Source organism: Herpailurus yagouaroundi, unplaced genomic scaffold (genome assembly GCF_014898765.1).
Source record: "Herpailurus yagouaroundi ecotype Mexico unplaced genomic scaffold, PumYag 77, whole genome shotgun sequence".
Taxonomy (NCBI): domain Eukaryota; kingdom Metazoa; phylum Chordata; class Mammalia; order Carnivora; family Felidae; genus Herpailurus; species Herpailurus yagouaroundi.
This window is the reverse complement of record NW_024412388.1, coordinates 76,872,073-76,895,889: the sequence shown is the minus strand read 5'-3', so window position 1 is coordinate 76,895,889 and position 23,817 is coordinate 76,872,073.

Sequence of the window (23,817 nt, the reverse complement as noted above, 5' to 3'; positions counted from 1 at the left end):
CGCCACCCAGGCGCCCCATATTAAAGGTTTCAAACAAAAGTGCCTAAAAGATATAAATTGGAAAGAACAGTACCTGTTTGAAAAAAACGGAGTCTTGGAGAGTTTATGAAACTTGCCTGAGTTCACACAGGTAGCAGCCAGGATCCTAACATACGTAGCCTGATTGCAGCATTCTTTTTTTTTTTTTTTTTTTTTAAACCATTCCACTAGCAATCTCCCAGAGATCTTGGAATATATATACATATATATTCCAGCCACAGAGTTTTTTGTTTAAAAAAACAATATATATTGTTTGCTTTTTATCAGAAAGTATCTGGCATTCCACATGGAAACCTTGCTGTCTCAGACTGCTATCAGCCCAAGTCACATCTCCTTGCCTGTGGTAGACAATATGCTGTGAGATAAATACCAAGAAAGTGAGATATAGGTGGAGGATTTGGGGCAAAGACACAAACTCTCTGAACTCCATGTTTCTTCATCAATGAAACAGGGAAAGTAATACCTACCTCACAAGGTTATATACGGAGATTAAATTGGATACTAAATATAGAAATGCCTCAACATGGTATATTGCAACTATTACCAGTTACAATTATTTATTCATTCCAGTATTTATTTATGCAATGCTATGTTCTAAGCGTTGAAGTTGTGACCATGAAGTAAATGCAGTCATGTCTATCAATGTAGAGTTTAGAGTCTACCAAAAAGACCATTAGAAATTCAAGTAGTAAGTGCTGAAACACAGGATGTACATGATACAATGAGGACATGTAGGAAGAATGCCTGCTCCTGACTTGCGGGAGCTAGGAGGGCTTTTTGGAAAAGGGGAAAGCTCCATAAGGATCTGGAATGTACTAGGGAAACAAAGTGGGAAGAGATGATGGGAAGGTAAAGGAGAATCAAAGATGTCTACTAGCATTTTGGTTGGCTATTGGTGCCTTTTCATGCTGTAAGAGACCTTCAAAGAAATCCTATTTGGAAGAAATGGTAAGTTGTTTTAGATATGATGAGCCCAAGGTGCCTGCGGCTGGAGAGCGGTGTCTGCTAGGCAGCTGGATAAAAGGATCTGGAGCTCAAGAGACTGATTTTGCACGAAGCTATAGGCTTGGAGGCCATTAGAATGAAGGTAATATTTGAAAGCATCAAAGAGTTATTTAGAGTAAGAAGAAACAAGATACTCTGGTCCAAGTAGAGGTTACAGAAGAAGCTAAAAAGGCTTTGGATTCTACTCCTTCCTGCTTCCATATGGACCTACTCTATCAAGTGTCCTATCCTGTTTTGTTTCTTTAGTCTCTCCCTTTATATCTATTCTTCCAATGGGCATTTAAATATACTAAGTCTCAATGATCAAGAAGACAAATAGCTTTTATCTACCCCATAACTCTCTCCAGTCATTTACCCCCTCCCTCTTCTTCATAGCTGAACTTCTTTACAGGGAAGTCTAGAATAGGAATCTCTAGTTCCTCAGTTGCCATTCACTTCTCAACCCACTCCAGCCTGGCTGCTGCTCCTGTGTCTCCAATGAAGCACTCTTACCAAGGTCCCTAAGAGCCTATTTGTTGCCAAAGCCGAAAGATACGTCTTCATTTTTACCTTGACTTCTCCATGGTTTTAGAGATTGGAAATATTCTTTCTTCCTTTTGTTTAGAAAGCACTCATCTCTTGTCCCCCTTAACATGACACTTCCTTGCTTGTCCTCTCCCCTCTCTGTCCCTGCAGCATCCTCTTCCACCTCTCTCAGATAATGCTATTCTTCAGGGTGCTTTCCTAGATCTTTTTCTTATTGCACATTTTCCCTCTTTCCCCCAACCTGGTATTTTAATCCATACCCAAGTTATTAGCTAAGATAGACAGAATCCCAATTCCTTCTTTTTAATGGACAAGGAGAAAAGGATGATGGAATCCATGAGTAATTTTTTACATTTGACTGCAAGAAGTTAAACCTATATGATGGCTTATATTTTCTCTGAAAAGTAACAGGCACAGGCATCTGCTGAACATGTGGTAGAAGGTGGTAAGATTCAAGAGTATTAAAAAAAAAGTCTTGAAATAGTCATGGAGGATTGGGAAGAAGGTTAAGTGGGGAGACATAAGCGGATAACTGAGAAATGTTGAGGTTTTAATTAAAGCTAGAGAGGATGGTTTTTAAATGTCTCTAATATACCATGATTTCTGCTAGCAATCTAAATATAAGCTTGGAGATGGCCACAAGTGGTTTGATCCAATGTGGAATTTTCCAGGTGGGCTCCATAGAACCCACAAACAGACAATAAAGGAGTAAAGGATTTAAAGATAACAGCAAGAGAGTGGCCAAAGGTAATCTGTGGCAGTCTACGCTGGGAAAAGAGAGAACTTTATTATTTTTTTTAAGTTTAATTATTTATTTTGAGGGGTGAGGGGCAGAGAGAGAGGAAGAGAGAATCCCAATCAGGCTCTGTGCTGCCAACGTAGAGCCCGACATGGGACTCCAACCCACAAACCATGAGATCATGACTTGAGCCAAGATCAAGAGTCAGATGCTTAACCAACTGAGCTACCCAGGTCCCCCAGAAAAGAGATTGGATGATTGGAGAATGAAAATCTTGAGAAGTTTGAAGGAACAGTTGTAACTGATCATAAGTGAACAAGCAAACTGGAAAGAATGGTTGGTCTGGTCAGGGAGTAAGATTATGATTTTATGGTTTCAGAGATGGGACAGTTCTGGATGATGAAAAAGCCTAGAATATGGCCATGGGAGTGGCTGAAGATGAACACAGAGGATGGTCATTGGAGATGAAAGGTGAGTTTATACCAGTATAGGGACCCAATTAAAATGTTGCTTCTGTAAATTCATCGTCTCCCAACTCCAAAATAATGTAGGCTCTTCTGTACTCTTTCCCAAGGCGTTTCAATTATTCCTCTTATTCCACTGTGTTCTACTTAGCATGGTCTCTTGTTTACCCTCTACTTGACTGTGAGCCCTTCAAGGAGAAGTGTCAGATTGTATTTTTCCCATCCACCACAGTACATAAGGTCAGTAAGCAAACAATGCTGAATGAATAATTAGTAAACTGTTTCAATATGACTTCTTATCATAGGCCTCTTTCTCTAATTCTTGGCATATTTCACTGTTTTATCTATAAATAAAGATAACTATGCATTGTATTTGTGTATTCATAGCTCTTTTTCAATGATAAAATAGATCTCTTTTCCAAATAAATTATTTGCTAAGGTTTTAGATAGGGAACAATGATCATTATTTTTCCCTTCAATAATATTCCTTTATCACTTTTCCTCACATCAGAGCCATGCCAAGGGCTTGGCTACCATAGAAATGAAATCTTCAGATAGATCCTCCCTTGATATAGAATTATTATTTCATCCCACGAATGATTTATTAGTTGCCTACCATATTTCAGGCAGGTTTGTAACAAGGCTCTAGAGATAGAATGGTGAACAAGATGATTACTCCCCTCAGTAAGACCTATAGACAGGGGAGGAAGCAGGTTGATGGCCCAGGAATGGCTTTATCAGTCAGGATATGTTGCAGGGCGCCTGGATGGCTCAGTCAGTTAAGCATTTGACTCGACTTTGTTTCAGGTCATGATCTCATGGTTCATGGGTTCAAGCCCTACATCGGACTCTGCACTGACAGCATAGAACCTGCTTGAGATTCTCTCCCTCTCTCTGCAACCGCCCCCAACAAAACCTCCCCCTCATCAAAATAAATACACACACTTTAAAAAAAAAAAAAAAAAAGATATGCTGCAGTAACCAACAATCCCAGAAATCTCAATGGCTAAAAGACAACAAAGGTATATATATCCCATAGCAATGTCTATTGTTTGTTTTGGCAGCTCTCCATGCCAGATGTCCTCCACACAGTGATTCATCATTGCACCTCCATTAGCAACACATGCTTTCAGAATTTCCATGGCAGAGGAAAACAGGAGGACTTGAGCACAGAATAACTACATAAATTCTGCTCACAAATCAACCAAATCAAACCATATGGCCACACCTCACTTCAAGAGGGTGAGAAGGTACAGTCCTCTCAGACATTCAGAAATAAAGAAACATACTACTGACCAGTGGAAATACAACCATCACAATAGCAATGCAGAAGGACAGATGCTATGGTATAGTATACTTGGTTATTATAAGAGTACATGGGAGGGGCCTCAAAGAATCAAGGAAGGTTTAATGGAGGACATAACATTTAAGCTAAGAGGCAGAAGATAAGTAAGAATCTAATAAGTTAAATAGACAGTACAGGAAGGCAGAAACAACTTTATATAAAGAAAGCATGGGGGGCACCTGGAGGGCTCAGTCAGTTGCGAGTCCGACTTAGGCTCAGGTCAAGATCTCATGGTTTGTGGGTTTGAGCCCGGGGCAGGCTCTGTGATGACAGCTCAGAGCCTGGAGCCTGATTTAGATTCTGTATCTCTCTCTCTCTCTCTCTCTCTCTCTCTCTCTCTCTGCCCCTCCCCCCCCTTGCTCACTCTCTCTCTCAAAAATAAAACATTAAAAAAATTTTTTTAATATAAAATTAAATAAAATAAAGAAAGCATGGGAAGTCTACCCCCTTGCCTGGTCCTGCTAGTCCCACAAAAATTGCAGCCAATGACATGAATGTAAATGGTGAGGTAAGAACAACCAGGGTTGGAGGAATCAGTAATGAGCCTAGGCACGCACGCACACACACACACACACACACACACACACACACACACACATAGACAATGGAATATTATTCAGCCATAAAAAAAGATACCTTGACATTTGCAATGACATGGATGGAGGGTGTAATGCTAAATGAAGTAAGTCAGAGGGAAAAAAATACCATATGATTTCACTCATATGTGGAATCTAAGAAACAAATAAAGGGGAAAAAAAGAGAAACCAAAAAGCAGACTCAACTACAGAGGCCAAACAGATGGTCACCAGAGGGGAGGTGGGTTAGGGATGGGGGACCTTGGTGAAGGAGAATAAGAGTACATGTATCCTGATGAGCACCGAGTACAGAATTGTTAAATCACTTCTTATACATCTGAAACTAATGTAACACTGTATGTTTATGGAATCAAAAAAAAGTTTTTGAAGTGGAGTGGTGGTAAGGATGCCACTGGACTTTTGATGGTAACGCCTTCCCCCACTACCCTCTAGAGACAATCACACCATGATGTGCAGAGGAATCCCAAAGTTACAGAACAAAACCCCATGGAGTCCACTGATAGGGACAAAGCTACTTCCCTAGCAACTGGGTCCACGACAGAGAAATAACAAGCTGATCATAGATCCCCAACATATTTCTCCTAGTATCCCTGCCCTCAAAGCACCTGCTCTACTGTACTACTCTGCCAGCATGAAATGGTTACTGTAAGGATCCAATGGCTTGAAGCTCATAGTTGCTTAGCACATAATAAGACCTCGATTAAGTCGGCTCTGCCTCTGTGGCCCACACCGAATTAGGTGCTCTTCTTAAGCTACATACTTTCAAACCTCCCCGGCTGGTAAGAATGATCATCTCCAGGGGCGCCTGGGTGGCGCAGTCGGTTAAGCGTCCGACTTCAGCCAGGTCACGATCTCGCAGTCCGTGGGTTCGAGCCCCACGTCGGGCTCTGGGCTGATGGCTCAGAGCCTGGAGCCTGTTTCCGATTCTGTGTCTCCCTCTCTCTCTGCCCCTCCCCCGTTCATGCTCTGTCTCTCTCTGTCCCAAAAATAAATAAACGTTGGAAAAAAAAAATTTTTTTTAAAGAATGATCATCTCCATTTTACAGATGGGAAAATTGTGAATGACGGTATGATCTCCCCAAGGATACAAGCCAATAGTGGCAGGAACAAAGAATTAATGCTAGGACTGTCTTAATTTAAATGCTGATTAAATGGTATTTTAATTACTACCAACAGAAGTAAAACTGCCAAGTTCATTTAGAATGAGGATACTACATTTGACCAAAATTTTCTTCATACAGGTATATACATATGAAGCATTAAGCAAGTATAAACCATTTGCCAATCCTAAAGCCTAATCAACACTGTCTGTACTGATGGTGACCCTCTGGCATAGACATCAAAGAGACATGGCTAAAGTCTTCCAGTTTAAAGTGCCCTTCTCATAATTCTATGACCCCTCCAAATTTTCATAGTTGGCTGGAAGCAACTCAACTCTCAGAATCACATCTCTCTCACTCATCTGAACACACTTGTTAGTGCAGATTAGAACTTCTTAAAGATTAATTCTTAAAGCATCCTCAAGCTTCTTTTCCAACAAAGGAAACATCAATTATAGGCTCACACATAAACTTTGCCCCTTTCTTGAATACTTGCTGCCCTTTATAAATCTTAGATTTCTTCCCCTTGAGTATTCGTTCAAAGGAGAGATTTTATTGCCTCCAGGGGTTGTTAAACTGATTGCAATACTGCCTATTTAGAGCAGTTCAGTGGGAATTACGCTGGTTCAATGCTGTCAGACCTAGAATATAGCTGTCAAATAGCATTACAAGTAAAACACCCTTGATAAGAAATAATGACCAAATGTCAATCTGTTTTTCACTACCCTTACTACAGACTTCTCCTGCCACACACACACACAAAGCAATGTTTTACACGTTATAGTAATAGCACATTTCTGATATATCAGTTAAAATTCTATCAGTGTTTTCAAGGACAAAAAGATAGTTCCAAATGCAGTCTGAGTTCAAAAATTGACTGAAGCATGCTTTTTCCTTGTAATGAAGTATCTGGCAATCTGTTTCAAAATGCACCAACTTTATTAATGCAAGTAAATATGATGTGTCTTAAGCTATTTTTATATGTCACCTGTACTTCAATTTAAAATTTTTAAGTTTCGGGGTGCCTGGGTGGCGCAGTCGGTTAAGCGTCCGACTTCAGCCAGGTCACGATCTCGCGGTCCAGGAGTTCAAGCCCCGCATCAGGCTCTGGGCTGATGGCTCAGAGCCTGGAGCCTGTTTCCGATTCTGTGTCTCCCTCTCTCTCTGCCCCTCCGCCGTTCATGCTCTGTCTCTCTCTGTCCCAAAAATAAATAAAAGTTGAAAAAAAATTTTTTAAAATAAAATAAAATTTTTAAGTTTCATCATTCATTCATTCATTCCACTAACATTTGTTGAGCTTCTAGGAGTTTGGCATTGTGCTGGATGGTTGTCAGGGTACAGACATAAAGTTCCTTGCAAGCCACTTTAACGGATCTAGATTTAATCCTGTGGGCAACAGCAGACTAAATGAAAAACTTTAAGCATGATGATGAGATTTGATCTTTAGAAAGACTCATTAGGCTATAGGGTCATTCTCTTTCCTCTCTGTTCTTTGTCTTCATAGCATGGGTTATAATTCATAATCACATAAAGGTTTTTACCCATCTTCTCACTAAATTATAAACCCATGAAATCCGGGATCATGTCTACTTTTGTTCATTGTTATATACACAGAGCCCAGTACAGTTACGGGTATAGAAACCATCTGGTAATTACTTGCAAGATAAAGTGAATAAACAAATTTATTGTGAGGGGTTGACACTGTATTTTAAGAGATCAGTAAGACTATCAGGTTTCTGTAGTGTAGTGGTTATCACATTCACCTAAAAGATTAGTAAGACTGTTGTAGTTTATAGACAGTTCATGAGAACCTAAAATAAGGCAGTGATATTATGGCAAAATAGGACGTGAATATATATTTAATTTAGTACATATTTAAATGACAGAGAAATGTACCTAGAGTAACTCAGAAATTTCTAATTTGGACCTAATGCATATTGCTATGTTTATATCAAAAAAAGAAATATATAGGAGTAAACATTTATTGACTATGCCCTGATGAAATATTTCTAAATTTTAGGTGTTATGGAAGATGGAGTAGATGCAAATAGACACAGTATGTAACCCTGTAAAAAGGGGTTGTTACATCATTTTAAAAGGATTTTTTTTAATATTTATTTTTGAGTGAGACAGACAGAACATGAGTTGGGGAGAAGCAGAGAGAGAGGGCCCCAATGCGGGGCTCTAACTCACGGACTGTGAGATCATGACCTGAGCTGAAGTCGGACGCTTAACCGACTGAGCCACCCAGGCGGCCCTAAAAGGATTTTTAAAGTATAAATAACTTAAGGATTTAATTAGTGATTTAATCCATTTAATCAATTAATGATCCAGAATCACAATGATCAGCAACAATTAATCTTCCCCCCTTTGATCCTCACCCCCACTTCCATCCTCTCTTGATAATTTTCCATCAAGGAAAATTACTTTGATTCTGAAAGAATGGAGTATCAGTTCACTAATAAATTGTGTCAAATAATTTCCTCAACTGAAAAGGGTTACTATGTCCTTTTAATTAAAGAATATAACAATGTCCTAGATCTCAGAAACATACTAGATTTGGTTTCCCAAACATTTTTCACCTTCCCCTTCATCCATTCTTTACTATACATGTCATTCCACAGCTCAGAAACCTTTAATGGATCCCCCACTGAAGCTAAAATTACATTCCAATTCAACAGCTTTGCAATCCCAGCTTTGAATCCTACCTGCCTTTCTAATTTATCTCACATACATGACCAATGTCACCCTAAGAGCCAGTTTGGGATTCCTTTTCCCCCTGATATGAGAAAATTGGTCTCGTTACACTACGATCCTGTCAAAGGATCATAGACAAAAGACAAAAGTCTTTGACCGAAGAACAGATTGGTTGCTGTTTCAACCAGCCCTGTTTCTGAAGGGTCTCTGCTATTTCTAAAAAACAAATGTATTCTTCTAAACGATATTTCCATTACTGAAAAATATTACCATGATTAACTTTACGTGTCAATTTGAGGGATATAATTACCAACAACAGCAAAAAGCACAACAGGCTCCAGAGAAAATTCTAAAAAAAGTGTTCTGTAAATAACCTAAGGATGGAGTGCCTGGGTGGCCCAGTGCCTGGAATGTCTAACTCTTCATCTCAGGTTTTAATCTCAGGGTCGTGAGTTCAAGCTCTGTGTGGGGCATAGAGCCTACTATTAAAAAAATAAATAACATAAAGGTACCATTAGAACAGGTGTCTTCATTTCCAAGATGACCATTTTGAAGGGACTCCTACTTATAAGTACCAAAGGTTCTTTGACAGCTGCTGAAACATTGGTTTCTTTTCTTCAGAGTTCCCATTGGATTCTTAAAGTCTTTATTTCTTATGAAGATTTTATTAAATGTAGATGGTTGGCTCCAGTTTCACATTCTTCTTTTTCTCATTTCAATTAATATTTACATTATTTAAGGTACTTTTAATCGTTAAGACACAAATAACAAAATCAATATATTAAGCAAAAGATTTTGATGTGTTCAATCTTCTCTATTAACAAATCAGAATGAACAAAAATTACGAGTCTTAGATTTTTCACCAGAATGTTAAATAAATTTGTTGTCACAGCTAAATTGTCCCAAGTTAAAACTCTAAAATTAAATATTCCTAACTTTTTTGTTTTATTATTTTTTAATTTTTTTTAATTTTTTTTGAGAGAGAGAGAGAGAGAGAGAGAGAGAGACAGAGCGTGAGTGGGGGAGGGGAAGAGAGAGAGGGAGACACAGAACCTGAAGCAGGCTCCAGGCTCTGAGCTGTCAGCACAGAGCCTGACATGGGGCTCAAACCAACAAACTGCGAGATCATGACCTGAGCCGAAGTCGGACCCTTAACCGACTGAGGCATCTAGGCACCCCTGTTTTATTACTTTTAATCCCAAGATCAGAATGCTTCCAAATAGGAAAAAATGTTTTAGTATTTATTTTTGACACAGACAGAGAGTGTAAGCAGGGAGAGGGACAGACAGAGAGGGAGACACAGAATCTGAAGCAGTCTCCAGGCTCTGAGCTGTCAACACAGAGCCCAACATGGGACTAAAGCTCATGAACTACAAGATGATGGCCTGAACCAAAGTTGGAGGATTAACTGACAGCCACCCAGGTGCCCCGAGAAAAATATTTTTAACTGCAAAATAAGGTATAAAATAGAAAAGATTTTGCTGTATGTTAATGGAAATGCTATTCTCTTGAAGAAAAAATGTATCTTAGGCTCAGTCATGTTTCCTAGGCTCTCTTGAACATTGTACAGAACAGAATAAAAAGAATACAGAGCTGAAATAAAGAGGGCATGAGACATAAAAATTGCAAAGGTTTTAAAAATAAAAGGTTTTAAGGATTCCTGGGTGGCTCAGTCGGTTGAGCAACAGACTCTTGGTTTCAACTCAGGTCATGATCTCCCAGTTAATGGGTTCAAGCCCCACCTCGGGCTCTACACTGGTAGCTTGGAGCCTGCTTGGGATTTTCCCTCTCCCTCTCCTTCTCCTTCTGTCCCGTCCCCGCTCACACACTCTCAAAACAAAGTGTGTCTTCTCTTTCCTGTGAAAACCCTGATACACTAATATAGAGATTTGTATATCAGTCCTCCATATTTCTTAACATCTATGTTAAACTTTAAAAAAGATAGAAAGTATATTTTATTTTTCAGACAGAGAACGTGCAAGTGGGGGAAGGGCAAAGAGAGAGAGAGAGGGAGACAGAGGGTCAGAAACAGGCTCTGGGCTGACAGAAGAGAGCATGATGTGGGGCTCAAACTCATGAACTACGATATCATGACCTGAGCCGAAGTCAGACGCTTGACCAACTGAGCCACCCAGGCACCCCCTCTTTCTTAATGCTTACCTCAAGACTTCTTTGTCCTAATCTTCTAATTCATTAATTCATTCTTTGGCTATCCATTATGCTAGTCAATCAATTTACTGAATTCTTCTTTTTGACAATTATAATTTCGCACCCAGTATTTGCACTTTGTTTTTCTCAACTTGTTACAGCTATGTAGCTTGGCTACACTCCATATCTATTTGAGAGTATTTGTTATGCTTATTTTAAACTCTTATCCTGTGGGTTTCATTAATTCCACTTTATGTGGCAGAGGTTTATTTTTTTTTCTGTCATCGTAGTTTCACTCCTTGAGTATTTTCTTCAAGCAGTTCATGTTCCCCTGGAGCCAACTCACTGGTTGACACTGTGCACCTTCAAGACAGGAGCTAAATCCCAAGCCCCAACTCATTCCCCTTCTTGTGAGAACAAGGATGGGAAAAGTGTCTTCCACTGGACAGTGTCTGGCATGAAAATCTAGGTTTGGCCACTTCCCGTTGGTGTTTGTTGTAGCAGATAAGCATGCCTCACAGGAACCCCCACCCTGGTCTTTTGGATTATCTAGACCTGGTAGTTTGGGTGGGTGTGGAGCAACAGAGACTCCTGGTGTTTGTTATCTGCTCCCATCGCCTGCCTGCCTCAAATACAACTCTCATGTTACTTCCCTACTCTACCAGGAGCTGATCTGGTGATGCAATTTTTTTTTTAATGTTTATTTTTGAGAGAGAGAGAGAACACAGGCACGCACGCGAGCACAGGGAAGGGACAGAGACAGAGAGGGATAGAAGATCAGAAGTGTGCTGTGCTGACAGCAGAGAGCCCAGTGTGGGGCTTGAACACAGGAACTGTCAGCTGGAACTCACAAACCATGAGATCATGATCTAAGCTGAAGTCAGACACTTAACCAACTAAGCCACCCAAGTGCCCCAAGCAATGCCATTTTCTTTTGATGACAGGGAAGGTCATGACCTACTCAGGGCCATGGAGAGGAATTAAAAATGGCACAATTGAAAAGTTGTCCTCTGCCTATTCCCTGTCCTTGCCACAGAGCCCCCCTCTGCCCTGAGCCACCACTGCCTTCTTATAAAGGGGCTAAACCACATTCTCTCTCCCCAGTGATTTCTCACAGTTTTATGTTGTTCTCTCAGATCCAACAATTCTCTTCATGCTCTATCATAGCTTCCGTGTTGAGTTCAGGAGACAAATAGCTCATGTTACCTCACCACTACTTTTTCTTAATTATAAAGTGTAATCTCTTAAAAAGAGAGAGAGAGAGAGAGAGAAGGCATATAACCATTGGATTCATGTACCACATTATCCAGAGCCACTGGCCTTACAGGTCAGGTCATGAAATTACAGTTCAGGAGTTCAAGCCTTGCATTGGGCTCCATGCTGACAGTATGGAGCCTGCCTGGGACTCTCTTACCCTCTCTCTCTCTCTCTGCACCTCCCTCGCTCATGTGCACGCTCTCTAAATAAATAAATAAGCTTTAAAAAGAATTTAAAAAATGCAAATGAAGGGATTCCACTTCCATTTATATAGAAAGATGGAAAGAGCATTACAACTACTTTAAAAGAAAAATCCATGGGAATTCAAGCTGGTGCAGCCACTCTGGAAAACAGTGTGGTGGTTCCTCAAAAAATTAAAAATAGAACAACCCTATGACCCAGCAACTAGATATTTATCCAAGGGATACAGGTGTGCTGTTTCGAAGGGGTATATGCACCCCAATGTTTATAGCAGTGCTATCAACAATAGCCAAAGTATGGAAAGAGCCCAAATGTCCATCGATGGATGAATGGATAAAGAAGATGTGGTATATATATACAATGGAGTATTACTCGGCAATCAAAAAAAATGAAATCTTGCCATCTACAACTACATGGATGGAACTGGAGGGTATTATGCTAAGTGAAATTGGTCAGTCACAGAAAGACAAAGATCATAGGACTTCACTCATATGAGGACTTTAAGAGACAAAACCGATATACATAAGGGAAGGGAAGCAAAACTAATATAAAAACAGGGAGGCAAAACATAAGAGACTCTTAAATATGGAGAACAAACAGAGCGTTACTGGAGGGGTCGTGGGGGGGGAATGGGCTAAATGGGAAGGGGCATTAAGGAATCTACTCCTGAAATCATTGTTGTACTATATGCTAATTTGGATGTAAATTTAAAAAATAAAATTAAAACTAAATAAAAGAAAAAGAAAATAGATTCAATATTCTGAAAAAAAAAAAAAAAGAAAAGAAAAATCCAGATAAAGTGCAAAATCCTAACTTTTCTTGAACATACCAGAGCTAAAATCACATGGCAACCAAGTAGCCCGAAATTTAAGGAAAGACAGGCCTTTCTAAGGAGATAAAAATACAAATGCTGACTCACTTGTGGCAAAGCATAGGAGAGAACCAAGGCACCATACAAGAATGTAATAAGGCAAGTAAAATTTTCACAAATTGTTAGACTGAGCATAAATTAGTATCAGAGTGTAGAATTACTGATCTCTGCAGAAACAAAGGCAGTTCATACCACTCTTCTCCTCTGTCATCTATCGTGTGCATACAACATGTTAAGGTCAGGACAGAAGGCCAGAAAAAGCTTCCTTCAGTGATGCAGGCTATGACACAGGCATATACACTTATACACACAAACACAGGTACACAATTCTAAGCACATTATGTTCAAATTGCCAAAAAAAAAAAAAAAATTAGATGGCAAGGGAAAGCTGGAGAAAAAACACACAAAACATACTAAGGAAAAGAGACATGAATTACAGCAGACTGTTTGTCATAAACTATACAATCCAGAAGACAATAGAATGACATCCTTAAAATACTAAAAAGGGGGAAAAAAAAAAAAGACAAAACACCCTCTACCCAGTGAAAACATCTTTCTAACAAAAGCTGAGAGAATTTATTACCAGCAGACATACAATATAAAAAATGTTTTTAACAACTTCTTTTGTAATAAGGAATAAGAGATCAGACTTGAATCTATACAATGAAATTACATCTCCAGAAATGATTAAAATAAAGATAAATGTAAAATATATTTCTCTCATTTTAATGGCTCTAAAAGATAATTGTCTAAAGTTAAAATAGTACCAATGAATTGAAGGTTAATCACAATATACGTAAAAGTAAAATATAGGATAAGACACACAAGATTGAAGGAAAGAGGGACAGATTAGGAGTATGTTATTGTAAGTTTCTCATGCAATAGGTGAAGCAGAATATTATTGAAGGTAGACTATAATTACTTAAATGTGTGCATTGTAAACACCTGGACAGCTAAAAAGAAGTCTTTAAAAGAAGCAGAAGTAGTAAGTCTAATGATGGGGACAAAGTGGAATTTTTTTTATAAAACTCAATGCAAAGGCAGACAGCAAAGATAATAGGACAAAAAAAATCCACCAGCAGGGGCACCTGGGTGGCTCAGTCAGCTAAGTGTCTGACTTCAGCTCAGGTCATCATCCCACGGTTCGTGGGTTTGAGCCCTGCATCAGGCTCTGTGCTGACAGCTCAGAGCCTGGAGTCTGCTTTGGATCCTGTGTCTCCCTCTTTCTCTGCTCCTCCCCAGCTCGCACTCTGTCTTTCTCTCAAAAATAAACAAACATTAAAAAAAAAAATTCCACCAGCAAAATGGTATGTATAATTCTAACCAATTATTAGGTAAATACACCATTTAAAAAACAGAGATAATCAAATAGTATAAAAAAGCAAAACCTGGGGTACCTGGGTGGCTTAATAGGTTAAGCATCCAACTCTTGGTTTCAACTCAGGTCATGATCTCACTGTTTGTGGGACTAACCTCCCACATTGAGCTCCACAGTGACACCACAGAGCCTGCTTGGGATTCCCTCTCTCCCTTTCTCTCTGCCCCACCCCCCAAATAAACAAACTTAAAAAACATAATAATTAACTTAAAAAAAAAGGCAAAACCTAACTGCATCAGTCTACAAGGACTCCCTTTAAACCTAAAAATGCAAACAGATTAAAAGTATCAGATGAAACCATATATGTCTTGTAAAACAATGATTAAAAGAAGGCTGCAGATGCAGGGACTATACAAAGACCAGATAGGGTAGAGTGCACATGATATATTACAAGAAATAAACAAGGACATTGCATGATAAAGGGTCAATTTACTAAGAAAAAAACAGTCCTAAATGTTTACATACCTAACATGTAAGCCTCAAAACATATAACCCAAAACTGATAAAGGTGAAAGGACAGATACAGCCACAATTATTGAGGGTGACTTCAGTACTACTGACTCAATAGTAATTTAAAGGACAAAAAAAGAAACCCAGTAAGGATACATGAGACATGAGTAACACTATTAACCAACTTGACATAATTAATATCCAACAGCAGAATACACATTCTTTTAAGTACACATAGATCATTCACCAAGAAATAAATGAGGCTATAAATCACATCCCCCAAATTTAAAATAACTGGAATGACAAAGTATGTTCACTGACAGTGTCAGAATTAAATTAGAACTCAAAACCAGAAATATATCCAAAAACTTCCCCTACATATTGGAAATTAAATAATGCACTTCCAAATAACCCCCTGGTCAAAGAAAAAGTCAAATAAATAGTTAGAAAACATTTTTAATTAAATGAAAATAAAAACACAACATAAGCTAAATTTGTACAATGCAGTTACAACAATGCATTAAAAGGTATGGCATTAAATGCTTTTATTAAGGGGAAAAAAATGGGTCTCAAATCAATGATCTAAGTTTCCATCTTAAGAAACAAAAAGTACAAGTTAAACCCAAAAGCACAAAAGAAGAGCAAAAAAATCAATAAATGTGAAAACAGAAAATATGAAAAAAGGAGTCAAAAAGCTAGTTTTTTGGAAAGATCAATAAAATTGATAACACTCCAGCCAGACTGATTCAGAAAAAATAAGAGAAGATCCCAATTACCAATGTCAGAAACAAAAGAGACATCACTACAGTTCATACAGTCATAGGATAATAAGTAAATATTACCAACATTCTTATGGCCACTTGACAAAAAAAGATGAAATAGCGTCCTTAAAAGACACAAACTACCAAAGCTTACTCAAAAAGAAATAATTTGAATGTTCCTACATCTACCAAAGAAAAATAAATTTGCAGTTAAAATTTCCTACAAAGAAAACCATAGGCCCAGATGGCTTTACTGGCAAAATTTCTCAGACTTTTAAGAAACAAACAGTGTCAAAAATATCTATTCTACAAACTCTTCCAAAAAATAGAAGAGAAATGAGCATTTCCAGTCTCATTTTTAAGCTACACATAACCTTGATAACCAAACCAAAGACATTACAACAAACCATTATCTTTCATGAACATAGACACAAAGATCTTCACTAAACATTAGCTAATTAAATGCAGCAGTTCATTTGTAAGAATTATATAGCGTGACCAAGTTGAGTTTATCCCAGGAATGTAAGACTAAACATTTGAAAACATCAATGTAATTCATCATATGAAAAGACTGAGGAAAAAATTGTTATGATCGTCTTAATAGCAGCAGGAAAAAAAAATCCGATAAAAATCAACATCCATTCACCATAAAACCCCTCGGCAAACCAGAAACATAAGAGAAATGCCTCACTCCATAAAAGGCTTCTACAAAACACCTGTAGCTTACGTCATCCACAATGTTAAAGACTAAATGTTTTCAGCAGTACACCTGGATGGAGGTCCCATGGATCTGTCTCTTGCTTCCACAGTGCTTGGGCACAGCAGTCCCGGGGACCCCGTCTTCCAGCCTCCCACCACCCCGCAACCCCCTCTCCAGTCCCAACCTTGGGAACCATCGTGGCCCCCTGTGCCTCCCGGACCGGCCCGCCCCGTGTTTTGCGCTCGGCTCCTCACAGCGGATCAAGCACGAGCCCCCCGGCAGGTCGGAAAGCCTCCCCTCGAGGGGCCGCCGCCCAGCCGCCCACCGCCTGGTCAACACGCAGCCGCGGGCTCGCGCACCCACCTCTCTCCCGCTTCTCTTTCCGCCGCCAGGAGGTGGCTCCGGAGCGCGGCCCGCTTCTCGAGAGCCGGTGGAGGTGAAGCCAGAAGGCCTCTCCTAACAGGCAGAGCCACGGCGGCGGCCGGCCTCTTCCGGGACGAGCAGAGGCACAGGCCGTCCCAAGAAGAGCGGGGGGGGAAGCCCTGGACGCCACGCAAACCACCAGGGACCTGGAGCGGACCCTGAACCCGGCCCTTTATCTGCGCGCCCGGTTCCATCCGCGCAGGCGCACATCCCCGGGGCCTCCGGTAGAACCGCCGCGGGGTCAGCAGGTGAAGCTCATCCAGAAGATGGAGACCACCTGACTCACCTGGGAGGCCGGCGGCCCAGGGCCGGGCTGGGCGGGCACCGCTGCCAAGCGCCCAGCCTCCGGCACCACGAGGAGCCTCCGGAGCCCGGCAGGCTTTGAGGGGCCCCTCTGGCCCCCCGGCCCTGGTGTCAGGGCCTCTGGCTGAGGCTCTCCCTGTGGTCCCTAGGCAGGTTTTTGACCACCGCGGAGCCCTCGCCCAGGCCTGGACCAGGTGGAAACAGTAAAGTTTTTTGCCAGTAAAAAAAAAAATATTTTTTTTTAAAGAATGAAATAAACTACTATCATATACCATACACAAAAATTAACTCAAAATGGATTAAAGACTTGAACATAAAGCCCAAACCCATAAAACTTAGAAGAAAAATAGGTAACCTCTTTGACATCATTCTGGGCCATGATTTTTTGGATTTAAACCAAAAGCAAAATTAACAAAAGCAAAAATAAGAACGAGGGACTACATCAAACCAAAAAGCTTCTGCACAGCAAAGGAAACCATCAACAAAATAAAAAGGCAACCTACCAAGAGAAAAATATTTGCTAATCATATAAAATATGATTTATCAGCAAAAAAAATTTTCTGATAAAAGGTTAATATCCAAAATATATTTCAAAATGCATAGAATTCAATAGCAAAAACCCCCGAACAATCCAATTTTTTTAAATGGTCAGAAGATTTGAATAGACATTTTTCCAAAGAAGATATACAGAGGGCTGACAGGTACACGAAAAAGTACTCAACATCATTAATCAGGGATATGCAAATCAAAATGATAATATCACTTCACACTTGTTAGAATGGCTATTATCAAAAAGACAAGAAATATCAAATGTTGGCAAGGATGTGGCGAAGGGGAACTTTGGGCACTGTTGGTGGGAATGTAAATTGGTGCAGCCACTATAAAAAACAATATGGAAGTTCCTCAAAAAATTAAAAGTAGAACTACCATGACCCAGCAATTCCACTTCTGAATATTTATCCAAAGGAAATGAAATCACTAACTTGAAAGATATCTGCACCCCCATGTTCATTGCAGCATTATTTACAATAGCCAAGACATGGAAACAACCTAAGGGTCCATCAATGGATAAGTGAAAAAATGTGAAATAAATATATACAATGGAATATTATCCAGCCATAAAAAAGAAGGTAATTCTTCTATTTGGGACAAGATGGATGGACCTTGAGGGCATTATGCTAAGTGAAATAACTCAAACAAAGACAAATACTGTATGATTTCACTTACTGTGGAATCTAAAACCAAAAAATAAATAAGTAAATAAATAAATAAAACAAGCTCACAAGTACAGACAGCAGATTCGTAGTTGTCAGAGATGGGGGGGTGGGTAGGCAAAATATATAAGGGGGTGAAAAATTACAAGCTTCTAGTTATAAACTAAATAAATCATGAGAATGTGATTTAAGCATGGTAACTATAGTTGATAATACTATATTGCATATTTGAAAGTTACTAAAAAAGTTTTACTTTTTTACTGACTTTTACAAGTCAGTTCAGCTCTCTTTGTCTTACTTTCCTCATGGATAAAATGAGGTTTTTAAACTACAATTTCCCTAAATCCTTTACAAGTGTATGATTTCAGTTGTATCATGTTTTTTTTTTTTTTAATGTTTATCTACTTATTTTGAGAGAGAGAGAACGTCCAAGGGGCATAGAGAGAGAGGGAGGGAGAAAGAATCCCAAGCAGTCTCTGCTCTGTCAGCAGAAAGCCCGATGCAAGGCTCAATCTCAGGAACTGTGAACTGAAATCAAGAGTCGGACACTTAACTGAGTCAACCAGGTGCCCCTCCAATTGTATCAAATTCTTCATTCTGTATTAAAGGGAATAGACATATATTTTTTAATGTTTATTTATTTTTGAGAGAGAGAGAGAGAGAGCACACAAGCAGGGGAGGGACAGAGAGAGAGAGGGAAACATAGAATCTGAAGCAGGCTCCAGGCTCTGTGCTGACAGCTCAGAGCTCAAACTCACAAACCATGAGATCATGACCTGAGCTGAAGTTGACCACTTAACTGACTGAGCCACCCAGATGCCCCTAAAATAGACATATATTTAGTGAGAATCCAGTTGTTTGTTCCATGAGCATTTACCAAAGCAGTGCACAAAGACAAATAAAGACACATTTCACCATAGGGGGATTCACAAGACAGACCTAAGTGTTGTGAGTAGCACTGGACCTGGGGTTTACCTCAAAGGAATAAAATTTGGGAGCCTATTCTGTGAGCATAGGTTCTGTTCCCAAATTTAATTATAATACATAGTGTACCACTCTTAGTGAAATCAGACAAATACAAATTGGACAACTAGCCTATATTTACCTTGTCCAGAGGTATGAGAATGTAGATATAATGCACAATTATAACAGAAATAGCACCATTCTTCCAAGCATGGAGAGTAGGGATCAAGGAGGATTTATGACATGTTTTTGGACAGGATCAAATAGTCACCCTGTCCTTGGTACTCAACTCCCACATTTAGAGCTTTCTTCCTTTAGCTACAGCATTAAACACCTATTAAAATGCAATTGATCTTGAGAGGGGCTGCAGTCACTTATGTCTTCATATGAATGAGTTTAGTCAGTTCTTTCTCCTAAAAGAAGGAAGAGAAGAAAGCATGAAGACAAAGGTCCCCCCTCCAACTAGAGGGGAAAGGCAAGGCAGGAAGATAATTGTAAAAGTGCTCTACTCTTTTCCCATTCGTAACTCATTTAAATAATGTTTAATTAAGTTAGGTGATTATAACTACAAATAAGCAGAGTTAGGAACAAGCATTGGGACCCACTGTAACCACACACCTTACAAGAGAAGCAGGTGCACATGGGAACACTGGAGAGCAGCCACATGACAGGAGGGTTCAGCCAGCCACGGTCACCAAATGGCATGCAGTTTGGTCAAGAGCTTCCATTGTACTTCACAGCTTGCTTAGGGTTGGGTCTGTCTACCATTATCAAACTGTACCTCTGCTGATTCAGAATTCAGTGGAGCACTAAACCCAAATAAGTAAAAGTCATCATCCTGTTGAGCCACATGCTATGGCAAGTACGTTCACTGTGTGCTAAGTGGTAGGCACTGTCAGTTGCTTTATATATTTATAATCTTCTTTGGTTTGCAGCACAGCACAATCCTATGATGGAGGGGTTGTTATTCCATTCTATTATGAGGAAACCAGGGCATAGACAGGTTAAGTAATTTTCCCAAAGACCAAACAGCTATGAAGAGACAGAACCAGGATTCAAAACCATGTCCGATGACTCCAAAGCCTAAGCTCCTAGTTATTATATTTTGCTGAATTTTGTATGCGTTACTGTGAAATATTGCCAACGACATTTATGGACCGCTCATCTGCTTAAACTGTTGTGGAGCACTAAAGGTCAGACCCTGTGCTGTGCGTGGGGAATACAGACATGAGCACAGTCCTATTCCTGAGGAAATATGAATCTAGTAAAGAATACAGTCAGATCACCTGGGTTCAAATGCTAACTCTACTTCTAAGTATGTAAACTTCAGGGAAGTTAGTGAATGTCTTTCAACTTCAGATGTCCTGCATGTGAAATAGGATAAGAGCTCCTACCACACAGGGTTGTTGGGCGGAACTATGAGACAAATACATTAATAGCATAGTGCCAAGAAAACACAGTGGACACACAGTAAACATTAGCTAATATGATGTTGCTGATGCTGTGAACAAGCAGGGCTCATAGGAGGTAATCACAAAGCATGCTAACACTGGTCCTTTAAAATTTATGCAGAAGGGACTCTCTAAAATTAATAATAATAATAATAATAATAATAATAATAATAATAAAGGGCGCCTGGTTGGCTCAGTCACTCGAGCATCAAGTCTCAATTTCAGTTCAGGTCATGATCCCAGGGTCACGGGTTCGAGCCCACCTTGGGCTTCACACTGAGCATGCAGCCTGCTTGAGATTCTCTCTCTCTCTCCCTCTCTGCCCCTCCCCTGCTTGCACACACTCTCTCTCTCTCTCAAAAATAAAAATAAAAAACATTTTTTAAAAAATTCTCTTTTTCTCTGGGCGCCTGGGTGGCTCAGTCAGTTAAGCGTCCGACTTCAGCTCAGGTCACGATCTCACGGGTCCGTGAGTTCGAGCCCCGCGTCGGGCTCTGGGCTGATGGCTCAGAGCCTGGAGCCTGCTTCCGATTCTGTGTCTCCCTCTCTCTCTGCCCCTCCCCTGTTCGTGCTCTGTCTCTGTCTCAAAAATAAATAAAACGGTAAAAAAAATTTTTTTTTTAAATTCTCTTTTTCTCTGTTCCTGCCCCCTGTTCACACACTATCTCTCTAAAATAAAAATAAATACAGGGACGCCTGGAAGGCTCAGTCGGTTTAACATCTGACTTCGGCTCAGGTCATGATCTCATGGTTCACAAGTTCGAGCCCCGCGACGGGCTCTGTGCTGACAGCTCAGAGCCTGCAGCCTGTTTCAGATTCTGTGTGTCCCTCTCTCTGCCCCTCTCCCACTCACACTCTGTCTCTGTCTCTCTCAAAAATAAACATTAAAAGAAATTTTTTTTTAAGATTCCTAGGTAATAAAAAGATTACTCAGATCACTTTATGGCATAAAAACAGTCTGAATTCAGAAATCAGAATGTCCAGTCCTTAAAAGTACGAAGCTGGTTTAATGGTAAGTCAGTAAATCATCTCTGGGAGGGGGTTGCTGAAGACTGACAGTGTTTATAGAAAGACAGGCCTCATCTTCTGCCTCTTCCCAGACCATGTGCCTCCCAGGGCTCAGGATTCCTCCTCTCCCAGCTGTAATCACTAGGTTTCTCACCCTGCCAGAGGCGGTATGGAGGAGAGGTAAAGAGGGACCAGGAAGTTCTTGTTTTGACAGATTCTCTTTGGGGCCAGTTTCTTGCATTTGGAAAATTCTTTGCTTTGGGTGCTTAAAGATGATGCTTTCCAACAATTTCCTGAATTGTTCAAAGCCTCCTCTGCAAAAGACTTTTTTTAGTAATATTTGACTACATTTCTTCCTTTGTCAAAGGTAATGCATTTTACTCCGGCTGGCCACCTTCTTTGTCTCCAGCTGTCCTGGAGGGGAGCCTTCAGGTAGCAATCATGGGGAGGACTGAAAATGACCCGGCTGGTTCAGTCTCTCACATGATTCACCCAGACTCTGGGGGGGGCCTCCTTGTTCCCACGATCAGAGCAGCCGGCTGACCTGTCTTTGCCTTCTGCCATTTCCAGGCAAGACTCAAAAAGGACTCGTGTTTCCCTCACTGCCAGAGACACACTATCTCCATGTAGTCCCTGTGAGCCCCTTCCTTGGCTCAAGTTGAAGGTAGAAGCACCCTCCCTGCCCCTCGTGGTAGGGGTGGGGGACTCCCAGCACAACTCTTTCAAAAGAAATTCTCCTCATCAAACCTTTACTGGTCTCTACTCTCTTGATCCTTCAATGTCCACAATGTAAGTGTTTTTGGTGGTGGTGGTTTTTGTTCGTTTTTTTCGGAATCAGGAAACTCATGGAAATGTCCATCTTTGGATGATATCTCAGATATTTTGTACTTATTGCATCTTGGCGCCTCCATCAAAACTTCCAATTTAAAATTCTGTTACATTATTTTTTGTTATTGTCATCAAAATATAAAGCAACTATCATACAGTAGGGTAATTGCTATAATACAAATAGAAACAAAGTGCCACAGGAAAATAGAGGACAGATAAACAAATCTTATCCAGGATTGGGAGAAGTCAGACATAGAAGGCTTCACAGAGGCACTGACATAGAAGTCCAGCCTTCGGGGACCCACTTCTTCACTTAACGAATTGTTGAGTTCCTATTATATTCTAAACAGTCTTCTGGGTGCTGGGGATCTATAAGTGACCAACAAAGATCCCCGCTCTCACAGAGCTTATATGCCACCTAGCAGGATAGGAGAACAGACAACAAACATAATAGATAAACTACCTAACTTGATAAAAAGAAATGAATTCTATGAGGGGAAAAAGAAAAAGTAGGGCAGGAAAAAGAAGCTGATGAAACAGAAAAGAGGAAGGACACGCCAAGGGGGAAAACAGTATGAACAAGGGCCTGGAGGTGTCAGGGGCACGACGCAGTCAAAGAACTGAAGACAGTGTGACGTGACCCAGGTATGGAACCACATTGAAAGCATGAATGCCCGCCAGTCCCTGCTGGAGGCTCATCCCCGAACAGCCACTTGGCACTGAGCTGCACGCTGTCCCTATCTTACCCCGGGACCCCATAAACCTTTTGTACTTATTCCCATGGACAATGTCCGACATCTGGAAAGAGAAGTACAAGTTTAAAAACTGGGGATAACAACCCTGTTTTTTAAGAGAAATTTTATTAAAAATCCCATTATGACATTGAAGTGAAAAGGTTGTGGTGCCTATTCAACAAAATGATCAGGTACCTCTTCCGTAGCTCACCTGTGCCAGACACAGCAATATACAGGTAGATGTGGTCCTTGTGTGTGTAACAAAGCAGACCACAGAGAAGCAAGCCTGGGAGCACAGCCCCGGGGCCCAGAGTGACCAGCACGCAGCAGTAGGCCCCACTGTTCTGTGACCGGCGATGACATCACCTGCTGGAAGACAGCAGAGCAGAGCCCTAGGAACAGAAATGAGAAGCTTCTGTGCCCCTGCTTCACAGTCTAGACAGTAGGTGGAGGCTGGGAGGTAAAATGACAGAGAGTGGAAAGCACCAGGAGGGACGGCAGTGGTAAGATAGGTCAAAAGGCAAAGAAGTACGAGTTACCCTTGTAAATGTGGCTTCATTTCCCACCCTTATCCCAAGTCAACCTGACTTGAGGAAACCCAGACAATAGCAGCAACA